Source organism: Cavia porcellus, unplaced genomic scaffold (genome assembly GCF_034190915.1).
Source record: "Cavia porcellus strain 051 isolate PalLab524CR breed Dunkin Hartley unplaced genomic scaffold, mCavPor4.1 scaffold_2, whole genome shotgun sequence".
Taxonomy (NCBI): domain Eukaryota; kingdom Metazoa; phylum Chordata; class Mammalia; order Rodentia; family Caviidae; genus Cavia; species Cavia porcellus.
Window position 1 is genome coordinate 59,677,449 of NW_026947485.1, and position 16,490 is coordinate 59,693,938.

Here is a 16,490-nt window from a genome sequence, read left to right on the forward strand (position 1 = left end):
ATAATGCTTTCATTCATTGGTTTGATTGGTTTTATTCTGTTTTGTTTGATTTTATTGTGTGTGATGGTGTGAACAGCTATTCTGAAGAAAACAAGACATTATGACAGCCACTAATGATATCCTATTATCTTGTTTTGAAGTGCTACCATACTTATCTTCTGTTTTGATTGGTTCTATCCTGTTGCATTTTATTTGATTTTATTATGTGAGATGGTATAAACAAATTTTTTGAGGAAAATGAGATATTGGAGTAGCCATTCTTCATTTCCTGTTATTTGGTTTTGAAGTCCTGTAATGTTTCATTCTTTTGAATGGTTTTACATTATTTTATTATGTTTAATATTGTTGTGTGTAAAGGTATGCTCAACTATTTTGAAGAAAAGAGATATTATGGTAGCTACTGTTGATATCTGGTTGTCTTGTTGTGAAGTGCTGTGTTGTTTGCATTGTTCTGTTCTGATTTGCTTTATTCTGTTCTCTTTTGTTTTATTCTCTTTTTTTTTTTTTTAAAAAAGGAAGGTTAGATCTGCTAGGTGCTAGGATGAGTTTATATCTGCATGTGTTGTTAGGAGATGGGGCCTGGTTGGAGGAAATATGTCACTGTGTGTGTGTGTGTGTGTGTGTGTGTGTGTGTGTGTGTGTGTGTAAATTGTGAGGGTATATTCTTCGCCAAACCCTTATTTTCTAGCTGTCTTCCAGTTCTTTCTGTATCCTGAGACAATGAAGTGAGAAGTTTTTCTCTATCATTTCCTTTGGCCATGCTATCTATGTCTTGGAGCCAGGAGACCATAGTCTGAAATGTCTAAGACCCTGAGGCAAAACAAATTCTCCTTCTTCAAATTGTGACTGTTAGGTATTTTATCCCAACAATGAAAAATTGTTGAATACAGGACCTTTCTGCTGTCTAAACTGAGATAGAATTTCAGACCAAAAGATTTTTCTGAGCTGGAAAATTTCCTAATAGGATTTCTGCTAAGGCCTGTTTAAATGCAGGGAATATATGAGATGAGGCCAATGCTTGGAAGTCGTGAAACTAAAATACTGATGGTGGCCTCCAAGTAGTAGAAATCAGTAATAAACATCAAAATAATCTGGATTACTTTTAATTATATGTATACCTTGACCCAGTGCTAACACTTTGATCTACAGTATATTCCAGCAAAGTCATTGTTCAGAGTTCATGGCTTCAGTTCTTCATGGATTTTTTCCCCCTAGATCATAACTAATAATTGCTATTCAAAATCACAAATATCTTCCGCAATTGTTCTTTGATGAGAGGTTTTCAAATAGCCAACCTAAGAACATTATTCAGTTCTCCGTGTGCTGATTTGCTACCACCCTATAACCCATCTCTACCAGATTCACTAACATTCCTGCATCATAACAGGTTGCTGTTGTTGGAGACCAGCTGAGGCAATCTGAGACCTAATTGGCCTCTTCTGTCAGCAAAAAGGAGAAAACCAGCATACAGGGATGACATGTTGCTGCAGGTTCTAGGAAAAAGTAAATGCAACTTTTCAAGATCAAGTTGTTTACCTAGGCATGTACTAATGGGTAATGGAAAGCAAATGAATCTTATGTTACTTTAACTGCTTGTTCCCATGTTTGAGTGAATAAAAGCACAATTAGTAACATACTTAGGGCTCCTCTGCCTACTAGCAGCAAGCGTCCCTTGGCTGACTTCATGTTAAATGATCCTCTGTCTGTCTTTCATCCTCATATCACCACTGGGTGACAAACTAGCAGGGCTAGGTCCCCACAAGTTGTGCCTTGGGTGGGGAATGACCAAAGTAGGTTGGTTACCCATGTGTGATGTCTAAGCAAGAACCTGACTGGTCTGCTACTGCATGTAGCCATACTGCACGTGACTATCTTAAGTATTCTTGGTTTTGTTCTTCTTAAAGCTCTAGGATCCTTAAGATGCCACCAAAATGACCTGCACCTTCTAAGACTTTACTAATATTTTATTAAATTATATAACTGCAGAAATCATGGCATATTTAGGGTTTAAACTATAAAAAGAAGCAGCTAGTAGGGGCTGAAATCCAGTCCAGGCCCTGATCATGCATGTGGCTTGAATTCCAGCACACAGGGAAACCTTGGAACTTCACCTCCAGGTAGTAAGACCATGCCCTGCATCTAAAATTACTCTAGGATGCACAGTAGGAACCCACGGGCCTAACTGAGCCATGCCCAGAGAACTCCAAGCAGCTGACAGAGGCTAGAATTCAGTCCCAGGCCATGAATGCATGCAAGTTGAATTACAGCACACAGGGAAGCCTTGGAACCTCCCTCCCAGGTGGTAAGACCACACCCTGCATCTGAAATCACTAGAGGACTCACAGGAGTCCCCATGGGCCTAACTGGCCCATTGCCCAGTGAACTCCAAGTGGCTAACAGTTGCCTGCAGTCTGCCCCAGGAGCCAAAAGGGGGCCAGGTGATTCCCAGTGCATGGGGGAAGATTTGAAACATCTCTCAAAAACAGAAATGTAGGAAAATGACAAAATGAAAGAGCAAAATGCAATCTCAAACTTCCATCCCAACCCAAGAAACCCTAGGAGAAATAGGGTTTCTGAAGAAAATATAAGCCATACACCTAAAATTCCTGAAATGATAACAACTGAAGTAAAGAAATAACCCTGGGAAGTTATAAAAGAACTCAAATTAGAAATAGTCTCCCAGGTAAAAGAAGAAATGATAAATGTAATGAAAGAAATGCTAAACACACCTAAAGAAGGCATAGTTAAAAAATTAGAGGAATAATGCAAAAAGATGGAAACTCTGAATGAACAATATTAATAAACAGAATACATGAAGCATATTCAAAGAGATATACAGGAAATCAAAAATTCCATCAAAAGTTGGCAAAACCACCTCAATGAAAGTGAAAATAAAATTTCAGACCTTGAAGACAAGATTGCAGCTAGTGAACAGAAGAGGACAGATCTTTTAAAAATACCAAGGAACCAGGAAATAATACAACAGCTGCAAGATGATGCAAAGAAAAACAACATAAAATTGATCAGGATAAATGAAAAAGAAGGGGACAATACAAATGATATCAAGAAGCTATTTACCAAAGTAATAGCTGAAAATTTCCTAGACATGAGAATGGAAACTGACATACAGATCAGTGAAGCATATAGAACACCAAATAACCATAACCAAAATAAACTAAATCCAGACATATAATAATCAACATCCCAGAAATTCAACATAAGAACAGAATATTAAAAGCTGCTAGCGAGGAGACAGATCACCTATAAAGTAAAGCCTATCAAAATCACAGCAGACTTCTCAACACAGTGAAGTCAAGAAGAACATGGAATGAAGTATTTCAGATCCTAAAGAAAACAATTTCCAACCCACACTGATGTACCCTGAAAAACTGTCCTTCAAAATGGATGGAGAAGTAAGATACTTCCATAACAAAGAACAGCTGAAGAACTTCATGACCAACAAACCAACCATACAAAGAATTCTGAAATACATTCTAGGCAGACATAGGGAAAAAACCACTAAACAAGGCAAATGATTAAACAGAGTGGAAGGTAAAGAATCAACAGCAGAAAGATAACATGTCAAAAGTAAAATAATATATATCAGTTATAACCATTAATGTAAATGATTTCAATTCACCAATTAAAAGAAACAGACTGGCAGAGAATGGATCAAGAAACAACATCCACCCATATGCTGATTACAGGAAACCCATATAACCCGAAAGGCAACTCATAGACTGATAGTCAAAGGATGGAAAACAATACTTCATGCAACAGGAAATCCCCCCCCAAAAAGGGGGGGAGTAGGTATTCTGTTTGCAGACAATGTGAACTTCAAACAAAGAATGATCCAAAGAGATCAAGAAGGCCAATACATACTAGTTAGAGGAAAAATTCAAGAGGAAGAGATAACAATCTTAAATATGTATGCACCAAGTTTGGGGGCACCCAGCTATATAAAACAAATATCAACAGAAGTGAAAAATCAAATAAGCAATAACACAATTATAACAGGAGATCTTAACATGCCATTGACACAAAGGGACAGATCAACTAGACAGAAAATCAGCAAAGAAATAACAGAACTGAATCACACCTGTGAACAAATGGACTTCATAGATGTATACAGTGTTCCACCCAACAACATCAGAATATACATACTTCTCAGCACACATGGAATCTTCTCTAAAATAAACTATATGCTAGCCCACAGCATGGGCTACATGCTTAAGTAAGGCAAAAGAATTGAAATTATCCCATGCATCTTATTGGATCATAGTGCCATGAAACTAGAAATTAATGACAAAAGAAACTGCCAAATCCCCACAACACATGGAAATTGAATAATACACTCTGGAGCTATCAGTGGGTCACAGAGGAAATTAAAGAAGAAATTAAACAATATTTACAGGCAAATGAAAATACAAATATATCTTATCAGAACCTGTGGGATGCAAGAAAGCAGTCCTCAGGGGAAAATTTACTTTAGTGAAATCCCACATTAGGAAAACAGAATGAACACAAATAAAAAACCTGATACCTCACCTCAAACATCTAGAGAAAGAAGAGCAAGTCAAGCCCAAAGCCAAAACAGAAGAGGAAATTATAAAGATAAGAGCAAAAATCAATGCAATAAAGAATAAGACAAAATACCAAAAAAATCAATGAATCAAAGAGTTGGTTCTTTGAAAGAATAAATAAAATCAACAAACCTCTAGCAAACTTTATTTAAAAAGAGAAAGAAAAAACTCAAATTCAGGCAATAAGGAATGAAAAGGGTGAAATCACTACAGACCCTGTGAAATACAGAAGATCAATGTCTATTTTGAAAACCTCTGCTCTCATAGGCTTGATAACACAGAAGAAATTGACAGATTCCTAGAAACATATGAATTACCAAAACCAAGTCAAGAACATGTAAAACTGCTGAAAAACCCAATTTCAATTAATGAAATTGAAAATGTAATTAAATCCTTACCAACACAAAAAACCCAACTTCAGAGGGATTTACTGTGGAATTCTACAAGAAATTCCAAGAAGATTTAATGCCAACACTCCTCAAACTCTTCAATGAAATTCAAAGGGAAACAATTCTTCCTAACTCATTCCTGGAAGCAAACATTACTCTAATAACAAAATCTGAGAAAGACCCAACTGTAAAAGAGAACTATAGGCCAATCTCCCTAATGAACACAGAGGCAAAAATTCTCAATAAAATTTTGGAAAAAGGAATGCAGCAAGTCATCAGGAAGATTATACACCATGACCGAGTGTGATTCATCCCAGGAATGCAGGGATGGTTCAGCTTATGCAAATCAATAAATATAATCCACCATATCAATAGAGCCAAAAATAAGAACCACATGATCATTTCTATGGATGCAGAAAAAGATTTTGATAAGTTCCAAAACTTATTCATGATAAGAACTTTACAGAAAGTTGGAATAGATGGTCTTTACCTCAATACAATAAAAGCCATCTATGACAACCCAATAGCCAGAATCATAACAGCCAAAAATTGAAGGCCTTTACCCTAAAATCAGGAATGAGCAACAATGTCCATTATCACCACTCCTATTCAATATAGTGCTGGAAATACTAGCCAGATCAATTAGACAAGAGAGAGAAATAAAATGAGTAAGGATAGGAAAAGAAGAAGTTAAATTATCATTATTTGCAGATGACATGATACTCTAAGTAGAAGACCCCCAAAATTGCATTGAAAGAATCCTAGGCATAATAAATAAATTCAATAATGTAGCTGCATACAAAGTCAACACTTAAAATTAATAGCATTCCTATGCATTAACAACAAAAGCACTGAGAGAGAAATAAGTGAAGCCATACCCTTCACAATAGCACCCAGCAAAATGAAATACTTAGGAATTAATCTAACAAAAGAAGCAACAGATCTATTCAGGGAAAATTATAATACTCTGAAAAAAGAAATCAAAGAAGACCTCAGAAAATGGAAAGGTATCTCTTGTTCATGGACAGGAAGAACAAACATTGTGAAAATGGCCATTCTCCCAAAATTGTTACACAGATTTAATGCAATCCCAATCAAAATACCACTAGCATACCTCACAGATCTAGAGAAATCACTCCTAAAATTCATCTGGAACCAGAAGAGACCTATATTAGCAAAGGCAATTATTTTTTTTATTTAAAAGGAAAAAGAGAAAAAACAAAGCAAAACAGTGTAAGGGTACAAGTAATATAGAACTACAAAAAAACAAAACAGTAAGAAATCACCAGTTAATAGATTACACATTATCATCTTAGAGGTAGTTGCTCAAGTCACAGGATCAAAGCATACAAAGTGGACATTCAAACAGTGAGACTACAAACAGTTGTGTTCAGTGATCCAACCAAAAACATTAATATGATCATCTATTTAACAGCCCTAAACACACTTGCAGTTGTATCCTTTAGAGCACTTTTTTTCCCCTCTCTTATTTACAACAAAATTTATACATTTTGGGTTTTATTACTCCATAGTTCTTATTACTTTTTTTTGGAAGAGAATAAAGTCAAATATGGCAAAACAAAGCTGTCAGTCAAAACCACAGATAGACATAGCACATGATGTAAAAACAGAGTATAAGGTTATCAACAATGGTTACCATAATGCCTCTTGCTTCCTTAAAAAGAATTGTCCATCTCATTAGGTATTACAAAGTTGAACGAAGCAGTACAGAACAAGACCAATAAAACCTAAACCTTGTAAACATTACAGGACTTCAAAAGAAGATAATAGTCAAACCAGAATGGGCATCATAGTGAATCTTATTGCCTTCAAAGTAGTTACCTATACCCTCTAACTTGGTACTATCATACAGAATGGAACAGAGTCTACTCAGTCAAAACAAGATAGTGGGAGTATCACAGGACTTCAAGTTAACAGGAAATCAAAAAAGTTACTATAATATATCCTGCTAATTTTTCAAATTTTTCCCCTTAGTTAAAAAAATCATAAAAAATAACTACATAATTTTTTAATGAATAAGGGAGAGATTGAGATAAAAGAGGACATAACAACATTACAATACAGGTCAAAGCCTGACTGTTTCAGCAACCTAGTGCTTCACTACCAAATAACCCGACTTAATAGTAGTTACCATAGTGTCTTTTTCCTTGAAATATTTGAATATAACTTCATATACTATAGCATCAAACATATCAAGTCAGTGTAAAACCATTCAAGTGGGACTTCCGGGAGAACATGGCGGACAGATAACAGCAACTACCGGAGGCTCTCTGAAAGACTCGGCTCAGAAGCCAGGAATGGTGCGGACTAAGGAGACATAAGCAGGTGGAGATATGCTCTGCTGACTCAGGAGCGAACTGGGCTGAGAGAAACCAACTTGGAATGCAGTCCTGGTGCTAAAACATGAACAGAAAAGCCTCGGTGTGGAGGCTGGACCCCGCGCCATTGTAAGCCGCGATTTGGGTTTCCCGCCGCGCGGTGGCTGGCTGCCTCTACAGTGGCTCGGCAAGGAGAGAGACGCGCAGAAGCTCTGAGAACGGCAATCTGCGAACGGCAGGGAGGCATGCACTGACTTGTGGTGAGATGAGTGAGAGAAACTGACACTCTACCACAGTTTGACTCCAGCAGAGGACTTTCTGGGCCCGAGCAGTCCTGCGGGAGCAGGGCGCTGTGGCGACTCCAGCCACACATCCCCCTCTCGGGTGGGATTGCTGAAAAGTGCCTGGCCTGTGTGATGCTGCCAGCGGACCTGGTGGGCTGTCCCAACCCAGATCCCAGAGCCTGACGGTGGCCGGGAGGGGAGACGCATAGGCTGCCTGGTCCGTAACTCCCTGGTGCGCAGCGGTGAGCGGGAACACCTAGCTGGCGCAATTCGATCAGGCTGTGGCTGACTGGGAGAGAAGCTGGGCCTCTTATATAAGCTTGCATATATAAGGAACAGAGAAGAAGAGGCAACATGGGAAGAGGCAGCAACAAGAAAGGCTCCTCGGCCCCCAATTCTGAGAAACAGGCAATAGCAGACACCACACCAATACACATAAGGCACCATATAGAGAGCCTCATAGACCAATTCAGGAATGAAGTTATCAACGACCTGAAGCTAGAAGTATGCAGAATAGTTAGAGAAATGCTAAGTACCACCCAAGAAAAAACAGGTGGTGGAATGGAAGAACAGAAAAAAAGGGGAGAATTGTTTGATGGAGAAAACAGAGAAAGCATAGAATACGTGAAGCAGGTTCAAAGGGACTACCAAGATACTAAGAAGTCTATAGAAGACTGGCATAACAGCTTGAAAGAAACTAAGGACAGACTATCTGAACTGGAGGGCAGACTTGTAATATGGGAGAATGAAATGAAAAACTTCTTAAAAATAACAAAGAAACAAACAGCAATAATACAAAGACAAGAAGATGATAAGAGGATCCATAACTTAAGGATTAAGAACATAAAAGAAGAAGTAGGGACACAAACAAGTGAACTACAAAAGCTACTCACAGAAATAATCCAGGAGAATTTTCCTAATTTAGCAAAAGATAAAGATACTCAGATGTATGAGGCATACTGGACCCCAGCTACCTACAACCCAAACAGAGCAACACCCAGGCATATAATAATAAAAATTCCAGAAATTCAATACAAGAACAGAATATTAAAAGCTGTCAGAGACAAGAAACAGACCACTTACAAGGGAACACCCATCAGAATTACAGCAGATTCCTCTGCACAAACCATCAAATCATGAAGAGCGTGGGGGGAAATAATTCAAGCTTTGAAAGATAATAATCTCCAGCCAAGATTGAGATATCCTGCACAACTGTCCCTGGAAATTGATGGAAAAACAAGGTGCTTCCGGGATAAAGAGGAACTGGGGCAATTTGCAACCACCAATTCAACTCTACAGAGAGTATTGCAGGATATTCTAAAAAAAGAAAAATACAAAGAATACAGAAATAGTGGCGGGGAGGAGAGAACAAAATGAAGAAGACAAACTGACAACTAATGACAGAAAAAGAGCTCAACAGAAATGAGGCAGAGAAAACTGGCTAATAGGAACAGCTGTTTTGGAGAAAATGACATCTTAATAGGTAATACTGATTTAGTATCATCTTGTTTTGAAGTCTCATCTAGCTTTTGTCCTTCTGTCTCCAATGGTCTAAATAGGCTGTATCTTATTGGATTTTATTATGTACGATAGTATAAGCAAAAACCTTTTAAAGACAAGGAGATTATACAGAAACCATTGTTCATTTTCTGTTAGTCGATTCTAAATACTCTGTAATGCTGTCATTCTCTTGAATGGTTTTACATTGTTTTGATATACTTAATGCTACAGTATACAAAGTTGTACTCAAGGATTTCAAAGAAAGAGACAATATGGTAACTACTTTTAGGTTAGGATTATCTGGTGGTGAAACACTATTCTGTTTAAATGGTTATGTTTTGATCTGCGCTGTTTCGTTGTTATGCCCTCTTTTATCTCAATCTCCACTCCATTATTTACTTTTTTATCTTTATCCTTTTAATTAAAGGGAAAAAAATAGCAGGATATATTATAGTAACCCACTTTGACTTTTCATTACCTTGATTTAAAGCCCTGTATTACTCTCACCATCTGGTTTTCAACTGATGTTCCCCTATTCTGTTTTGCTGGATAGTATCAGGTTCGAAAGTTTAGGCATCAGCTGTAAATATAATGAGATTCATTATGACGCCCATTCTTGTTGACTTTTATCTACTTTTGAAGACCTACAATGTCTCCAATGTTTTGGTTTTGTCGGTTTTATTCTTTACTGTTTTGTTCAATTGTATTATAACTAACGATATAGGCAATTCTATTAGAGATAGCGGGAGGCATTATGGTAACCATTGTTGATCACCTTGTATTATGTTTTTACATTATCTATTATGTCCACCCTTTTGACTTGACCGATTCTGTTCTGTTATGTCACATTTGGTTTTACTCTCTTCCAAAAAAGTAATAAGAACCGTGGGAGCAATGAAACCCAACATGTGTAATAGTCATTGTACAAAAGAGAGGAAAAGAAAGTGCTCCAAACTATATAACTGCATGTATATTTAAGTGTATAAGATAGAAAATGATATCACAGAGTTTTATTGGATCAATGAACAGAACTGTTTGCAGTATCATTGATGGAATGTCTACTTTACAAGCTTTAATTTTGTGACTTGAACAATTATTTCTAAGATGACAATATGTAATCCATTAACTAGTGATTTCCTACTGTTCATTTTTTTCTGTAAATCTGTATAACTTGTACCCTTTCCCTGCTTTTTTTCTTTTCTCCTTAAATAAAATTAAAAAAAACAAAACAAAACAAACAAACAAAAACCATTCAAGTGGATGAAAGCATTGTAGGGTATTTAGAACCTGCTAACAGAAAACGAACAATGATTTCTATATTATCTCTTTGCCTATAACAATTTTTTGTTTATGCTATCACCTATAATAAAATCCAACAAGATACATCATGATAAACCCTATGGAGACAGAAGAGCCATAGTTTGGTGGGGCTTCAAAACAAGATGATAGTAAATCAGCACTAGCTATTATGATGACTTGTTTTCTTCAAAATAGCTGTTCATTTTATCACAGGACATAATATAAAGCAACCCACAATAAAGCCATTCCAATTAATAAGTGAAAACTTTATAAGGCTTCAAGGCCACATAATGGGGAATCATGATTACCACATACTTTTATATATTTGAATCATTTTTTATATTAGGGAAACCATTCAGTATTCACACATGCGAGATTGATTTATTTCACTTATGAGTATGGTCTCAAGCTGCGCCCATTTATTGATAAATATCTCAATGTGATCCTTCTTTATAGCCAAGTAGTACTCCATTATATAGAAATACCACAACATTCCTCAGTTGATGGACACTTGGGTTGTTTCCAAGATCTGGCGATTACAAATTGTGCTGCTATAAACATAGGTGCACATATATCATTGTGGTATGATGCTTTCAGTTCTTCTGGGAATATGCCTAGAAGTGGAATAGCTGAAACAAATGGGACTTCCAATCCCAGCTTTTTGAGAAATCTCCAGACTGACCTCCACAAAGGTTGTACCAGTCTACACTCCCACCAACAGTGTAGGAGAGTTCCTTTTTCCCCCACAGCCTCTCCAGCATTTGTTGTTGTTGGTTTTCTTGATCCTGGCCATTCTTTCAGGAGTGAGATGGAATCTCAATGTGGTTTTAATTTGCATTTCTCTGATGACCAATGATGATGAACATTTTTTCATGTATTTATTTGCCATTTGTATTTCTTCATCTGAGAAGTGTGTATTCATCTCAGATGCCCATTTTTGGATTGGGTCTTTGAATTTTGGGGTCTGAGTTTTTTTAATTCTTTATATGCTTTAGACAAAAGTCCCTTGTCTGAGGGGGAGTTCACTAAGATCTTTTCCCAGTTTGTGGGTTTTCTTTTCACTATGCTGGAGACTTCTTTTGGCATGCAGAAACTTTTTAATACGAAGTGGTCCCAGTTATTGATTCTGGGAAGTACTTCCCGTGCAGTTTGAGTCCTGTTCATGAATTCTCTACCTACCCCTATGTCTTCAAGGTTTCTACCCAATTTGTCTTCCAATAGATTTAGTGTTTCTGTTTTAATATTCAGATCTTTGATCCACTTAGATTTTAGTTTAGTACATGGTGATAGGCATGGATCTAGTTTTAGTTTTTGGCAAATGGCAAGCCGGTTTTTCCAACGCCATTTATTAAAGAGACTGTCATTCTTCCAGTGAACCTGCTTGGCTCCTTTATCAAAGATGAGGTGGTTGAGTGTATTTGTAGTTGTGGTTGTATCTGCTAATCTATTCCATTGATCTTCGGCTCTGTTTTGATTCCAGTACCATGTTGATTTTACTACTGTTGCTTTGTAGTATAATTTCAAGTCAATTGCCAGCAAATTCTAAGTAACAAAGGCAAGGCAGGAGGTGTCACAGTCCCTGACTTGAAGTTATACTACAAAGCTATTGTAATAAAATCAGCATGGTATTGGAATAAAAACAAACCTGAAGATCAATGGAGATACAACTACAACTACAAACACTCTCAGCCACCTTATATTTCATAAATGGGACAAACACATTCCACTGGAAGAAAGACAGTCTCTTCAATAAATGGTACTGGAAAAATTGGCTCTCCATATGCCAAAAACGAAAACTAAACCCATGCCTATCACCGTGTACTAAACTAAGGTCTAAATGGATCAAAGATCTAAATATTAAAACAGAAACACTACATTTGTTGGAAGGTAAAGTAGGTAGAAGTCCTGAAGACATAGGAGTAGGTAGAGAATTCATGAATAAGAATCAAACTGCATGTTAAATACTATACAGAATCAACAGCTGAGAACACATCTGATTAGAGTTTTGCATGTTGAAAGAAATGTCCAGCAGGATGAAAAGAAAACCTACAAGTTGGGAAAAAATCTTATTGAAGAGTCTCTCAGATAAAGAACTTCTGTCCAGAACATATAAAGAATTTTAAAAAAATCAGACCCCTGAAATTCAAAGACCCAATCCAAAAATGGGCATCTGAGATGATACACAGTTCTCAGATGAAGAAATACAAATGGCAAATAAATACATGAAAAAATGAAAAAATGTTCAGCATAACTGGTCATTATAGAAATACAAATTAAAACAGCACTTGAGGTTCCATCTCAATCCAGAAGTAATAACCAGGATAAAGAAAACTATCAGGATGGAGCTAAAAATGGCAGATCAGTAAGCAGAAAAATACAGAGCCTCCCTGAGAGAAACAACTCAGATGCCTGGAAAAAAACATCCTGGAGAGGACCAGACAGAGGCATATGGATCTTCATGATGCAAGAAAAAAACTAAAAGGAAAAGAGCTGGTCAAATATGTGGTCCCAGGGCTACCATCAAAGCAGCTAAGATTAGTGGCCATGATGCTTTCCCTGGAGTGGCCCAAACTCATGCCCCTGCAATTCACGGGAGCTGCAGTTGTGCTAAGTCAGGGGTTGGTGAGCCCAACAGAGAATGGAGTCAACATGGAGATTTGCACTAACCAGTGGAGAGTGCTCAGAATAAGACCCTCCCATGGGAAAGTGGTGACCAACTGGATGAAATATTGGAATTGGGTGGTATGGGCATGAACAAGGAATGGCAGTGACTTCAGTTAGTTGCTCTTTTCCCAGTGCAGATTCGTGGGATCTGTTTGGCCTCGGTCACCCTCCTGGCCAGAACCCAATAAGTTGTCCTGATCCAATTCCATACATGCAGCACACACTAATATGGTGAAGGCCCCTGCAGTTTGACTGGCTCAGAGGGAAGGGGCCAGCATATGCTGCCCATGCTTGCACCTCAATGACCAACAGCAAACTGGAGAGGGCAGGAATCCCTAGCCAGTGTGCTTCAGAAGAATCATAACCAACAAGGAAAGGGGCTGGAACCTCTGCTATACACCTGTATGGAAGAAACCAAAAACATGGCAAGAGAAAGGAATAAAAAGCCCCCTTTAATTAATTATTATTAATAATTATTAATTATTATTATTAATAATTATTAATAATAATTATTAATTATTATTAATCTTTTAAGATATAAGATTAATAAAAGAAATGCTAAGCACCTCTCATGAAGACACAGAAAGAAGAATGGAGGAACACAAAAAAGGAGAGAAATGTTTGATGAAGAATACAAAGAAAACCTAGAATACATGAAACAGATTCAAAGAGATTACCAGGAAATTAAAAACTCCATCGAAAGCTGGAAAAATTGCCTGAGAGAGACTAGAGATAGATTAACAAAACTTGAAGTTAGGTTTGCCATGTGTGATTATGAAAAGAATGATCTCTTAAAAATAACAAGGAAACAGGCAGTAACAATACAAAGGCTAGAAGACGACAAGAGGATCTATAACTTAAGAATAAAAAATGTGAATGAGGAAACAGAGGTAAACATAAAGTAAATACAAAGGCTGTTCACAGAAATAATTAAGGAAAATTTCCCAAGAATAGGAAAAGGAAATGACATTCAGAGGTATGAGGCATATGGAACTCTAGCCATCTACAACCAAAACAGAGCTACATCTAGACATATAATAATAATCAAGATCCCAGAAATTACCACAGAACATAATGTTAATAGCCATCAGAGAAAAGAAATAGATCACCTATAAAGGAAAACCCATCAAAATCACAACAGACTTCTCGATGCAACCATCAAATCAAGAAGAGCTTGGAGTGAAGCATTCCAAGCCCTGAAAGAAAATAACCTCCAACTCAGATTGATGTACCCTGAAAAACTGTCTCTAGAAATTAATGGAGAAACAAGATGCTTCCATGACAAAGAGGAACTGGGAGAATTCAATTCATGACCACCAATCCAACCCTACAAAAAATACTGAAGGACATTCTAAATAGGAAGAAAGAAAAAAAATACCAGGATTTCAGGAACAGTGGCAGAGAAGCCTCAATTAATGGGACAGACAGTGGAATGAAGGAGAAAAGTATACAAACAGTGGAATGAAGGAGAAAAGTGGAATGAAGGCAGAAAAGTAGCATAGCAGAAATGAGGCAGATAATGTTAGCTATAATCTCTAACACAGATAACCTTGATATACTAACAAAAAGAAACACAGCCGGAGTAGATCAGGAGATAGGGTCATCGAGATGCCCTGTATAGGAAATATAATTAACCTGAAAGAGGGTTATGGATCGAAAGTCAAATATGAGAAAACAATGCTCTATGTGACAGGGAACCAGAGAGAAATAGGGGCAACTCAACCAGGCCCTGCAGATAGGTTGGAAAGACATGGTATTATTGTGCAGTAGAGAACTACTCAGCTATAATGAAGGAAAACCTTGAGGTTTTGGTAGGTAAAGGAATACAACTTGAGATCAAGTCCAGGAGTGAGAAGGTTTGGAGTCACTTAGGTAAATAGCAGTTTTCCCCTTAATCTAAAAACTGAGAGAGTTGGTGGGACCCAAAATGTGCAGTCACCCTGTGGGAGTGAAAGGGGAGGAATAGTCTAAAAAAGGAAGGCAAAGGATATTGTTAACAGTGTATCAGGATTTAAAATCCACATTACTCTCACCACTCTGTTTAGATGGATTATATTCTGTTCCAGTTTGTCTACTTGTACTAGATCAGAGGGCACAGACAGCTATCCTGAAAATAGCAGGATATAGCAGAGTAATCATCCTTAATTTCCTATTAACTTAATCTGAAGCCCTGTATAACTTATAATGTCTTATCATGACTGATCTTATTTGAATCTGGTTTGTTAGACTGCTACTTTGCATTGACTGATTTTATTCAAATATGTTATGATTAATAGTATCAATTCTAAGAGTATAGGTAACTACACTGAAGATGACAAGATTCACTAGGATACCCACGCTAGTTTGATTATTATCCACTTTGGAAGTTTTACAGTGTCTACAATGTTTCCTTTTTATTAATATTGTTATGTACTGCTATGTTCAATTACACTATGCTTGATTATATAGACAATTCTATTGAAATTAACGAGACATCACAGTAACCATTGTAGATCACCTTGTACTGTTGTTTTATATGATTTTTTTCACTTCATATTTTTATAGGAATTTGTTTTGTTTTGTTTTTTCGTCTAATATGGAAAGCATAGTTATATATGTAGACTCATACATGCGTAGAACTTATTAACAGTTTATGAGAACTAATTATACCATGCATGATGAAATGAACAAATACTTTGAAGAAAAGAGACACTACAGTAGCCAGTGCTGATTCTGTAGTGTCATGATGTGAAATCCAGCAATACTATTATTCTTTTTTCAGAGTAATCAAGTAATCAAGTATTAATTCAAGTAAAGCAAGATATAAGATTAATAAAAGAAATGCTAAGCACCTCTCATGAAGACACAGAAAGAAGAATGGAGGAACACAAAAAAGGAGAGAAATGTTTGATGAATAATACAAAGAAAACCTAGAATACATGAAACAGATTCAAAGAGATTACCAGGAAATTAAAAACCCAGATTTAGTCTGTTTTGTTTTGTTTAATTTCAACATACATGAAAGTATGGACAGCTATTTTGAAGAGAATGAGAGACACTATGACAGCCATTGTTGATTTCCCTATTGTCTGGTCTTGAAGACCTAAAACACCTTCATCATCCTGTTAGGATCAGTTTTATACTATGTTGTTTTGTATGAATTCATTGTATGTGAAGATATGGACAACTATTTGAAAGAAAAAAAAGAGACAATATGATACATAGTGAAGATCTCTGATTGTCTTGCTTTGAAATTTATGTCTCTTACATTGCTTTTTATGTTGTTTTGTTATGTTTAATTTTATCCTCTAAAATAAAAAAAGAAAACTATCAACAACAAATGCTGGAAAGGCTGTGGTGAAAAAGGAACACTTCTGCACTGTTGGTGGGAGTGTAAACTGGTGCAACCACTGTGGCAATCAGTCTGAAGAGTCCTCAAAAAGCTGGGATTGG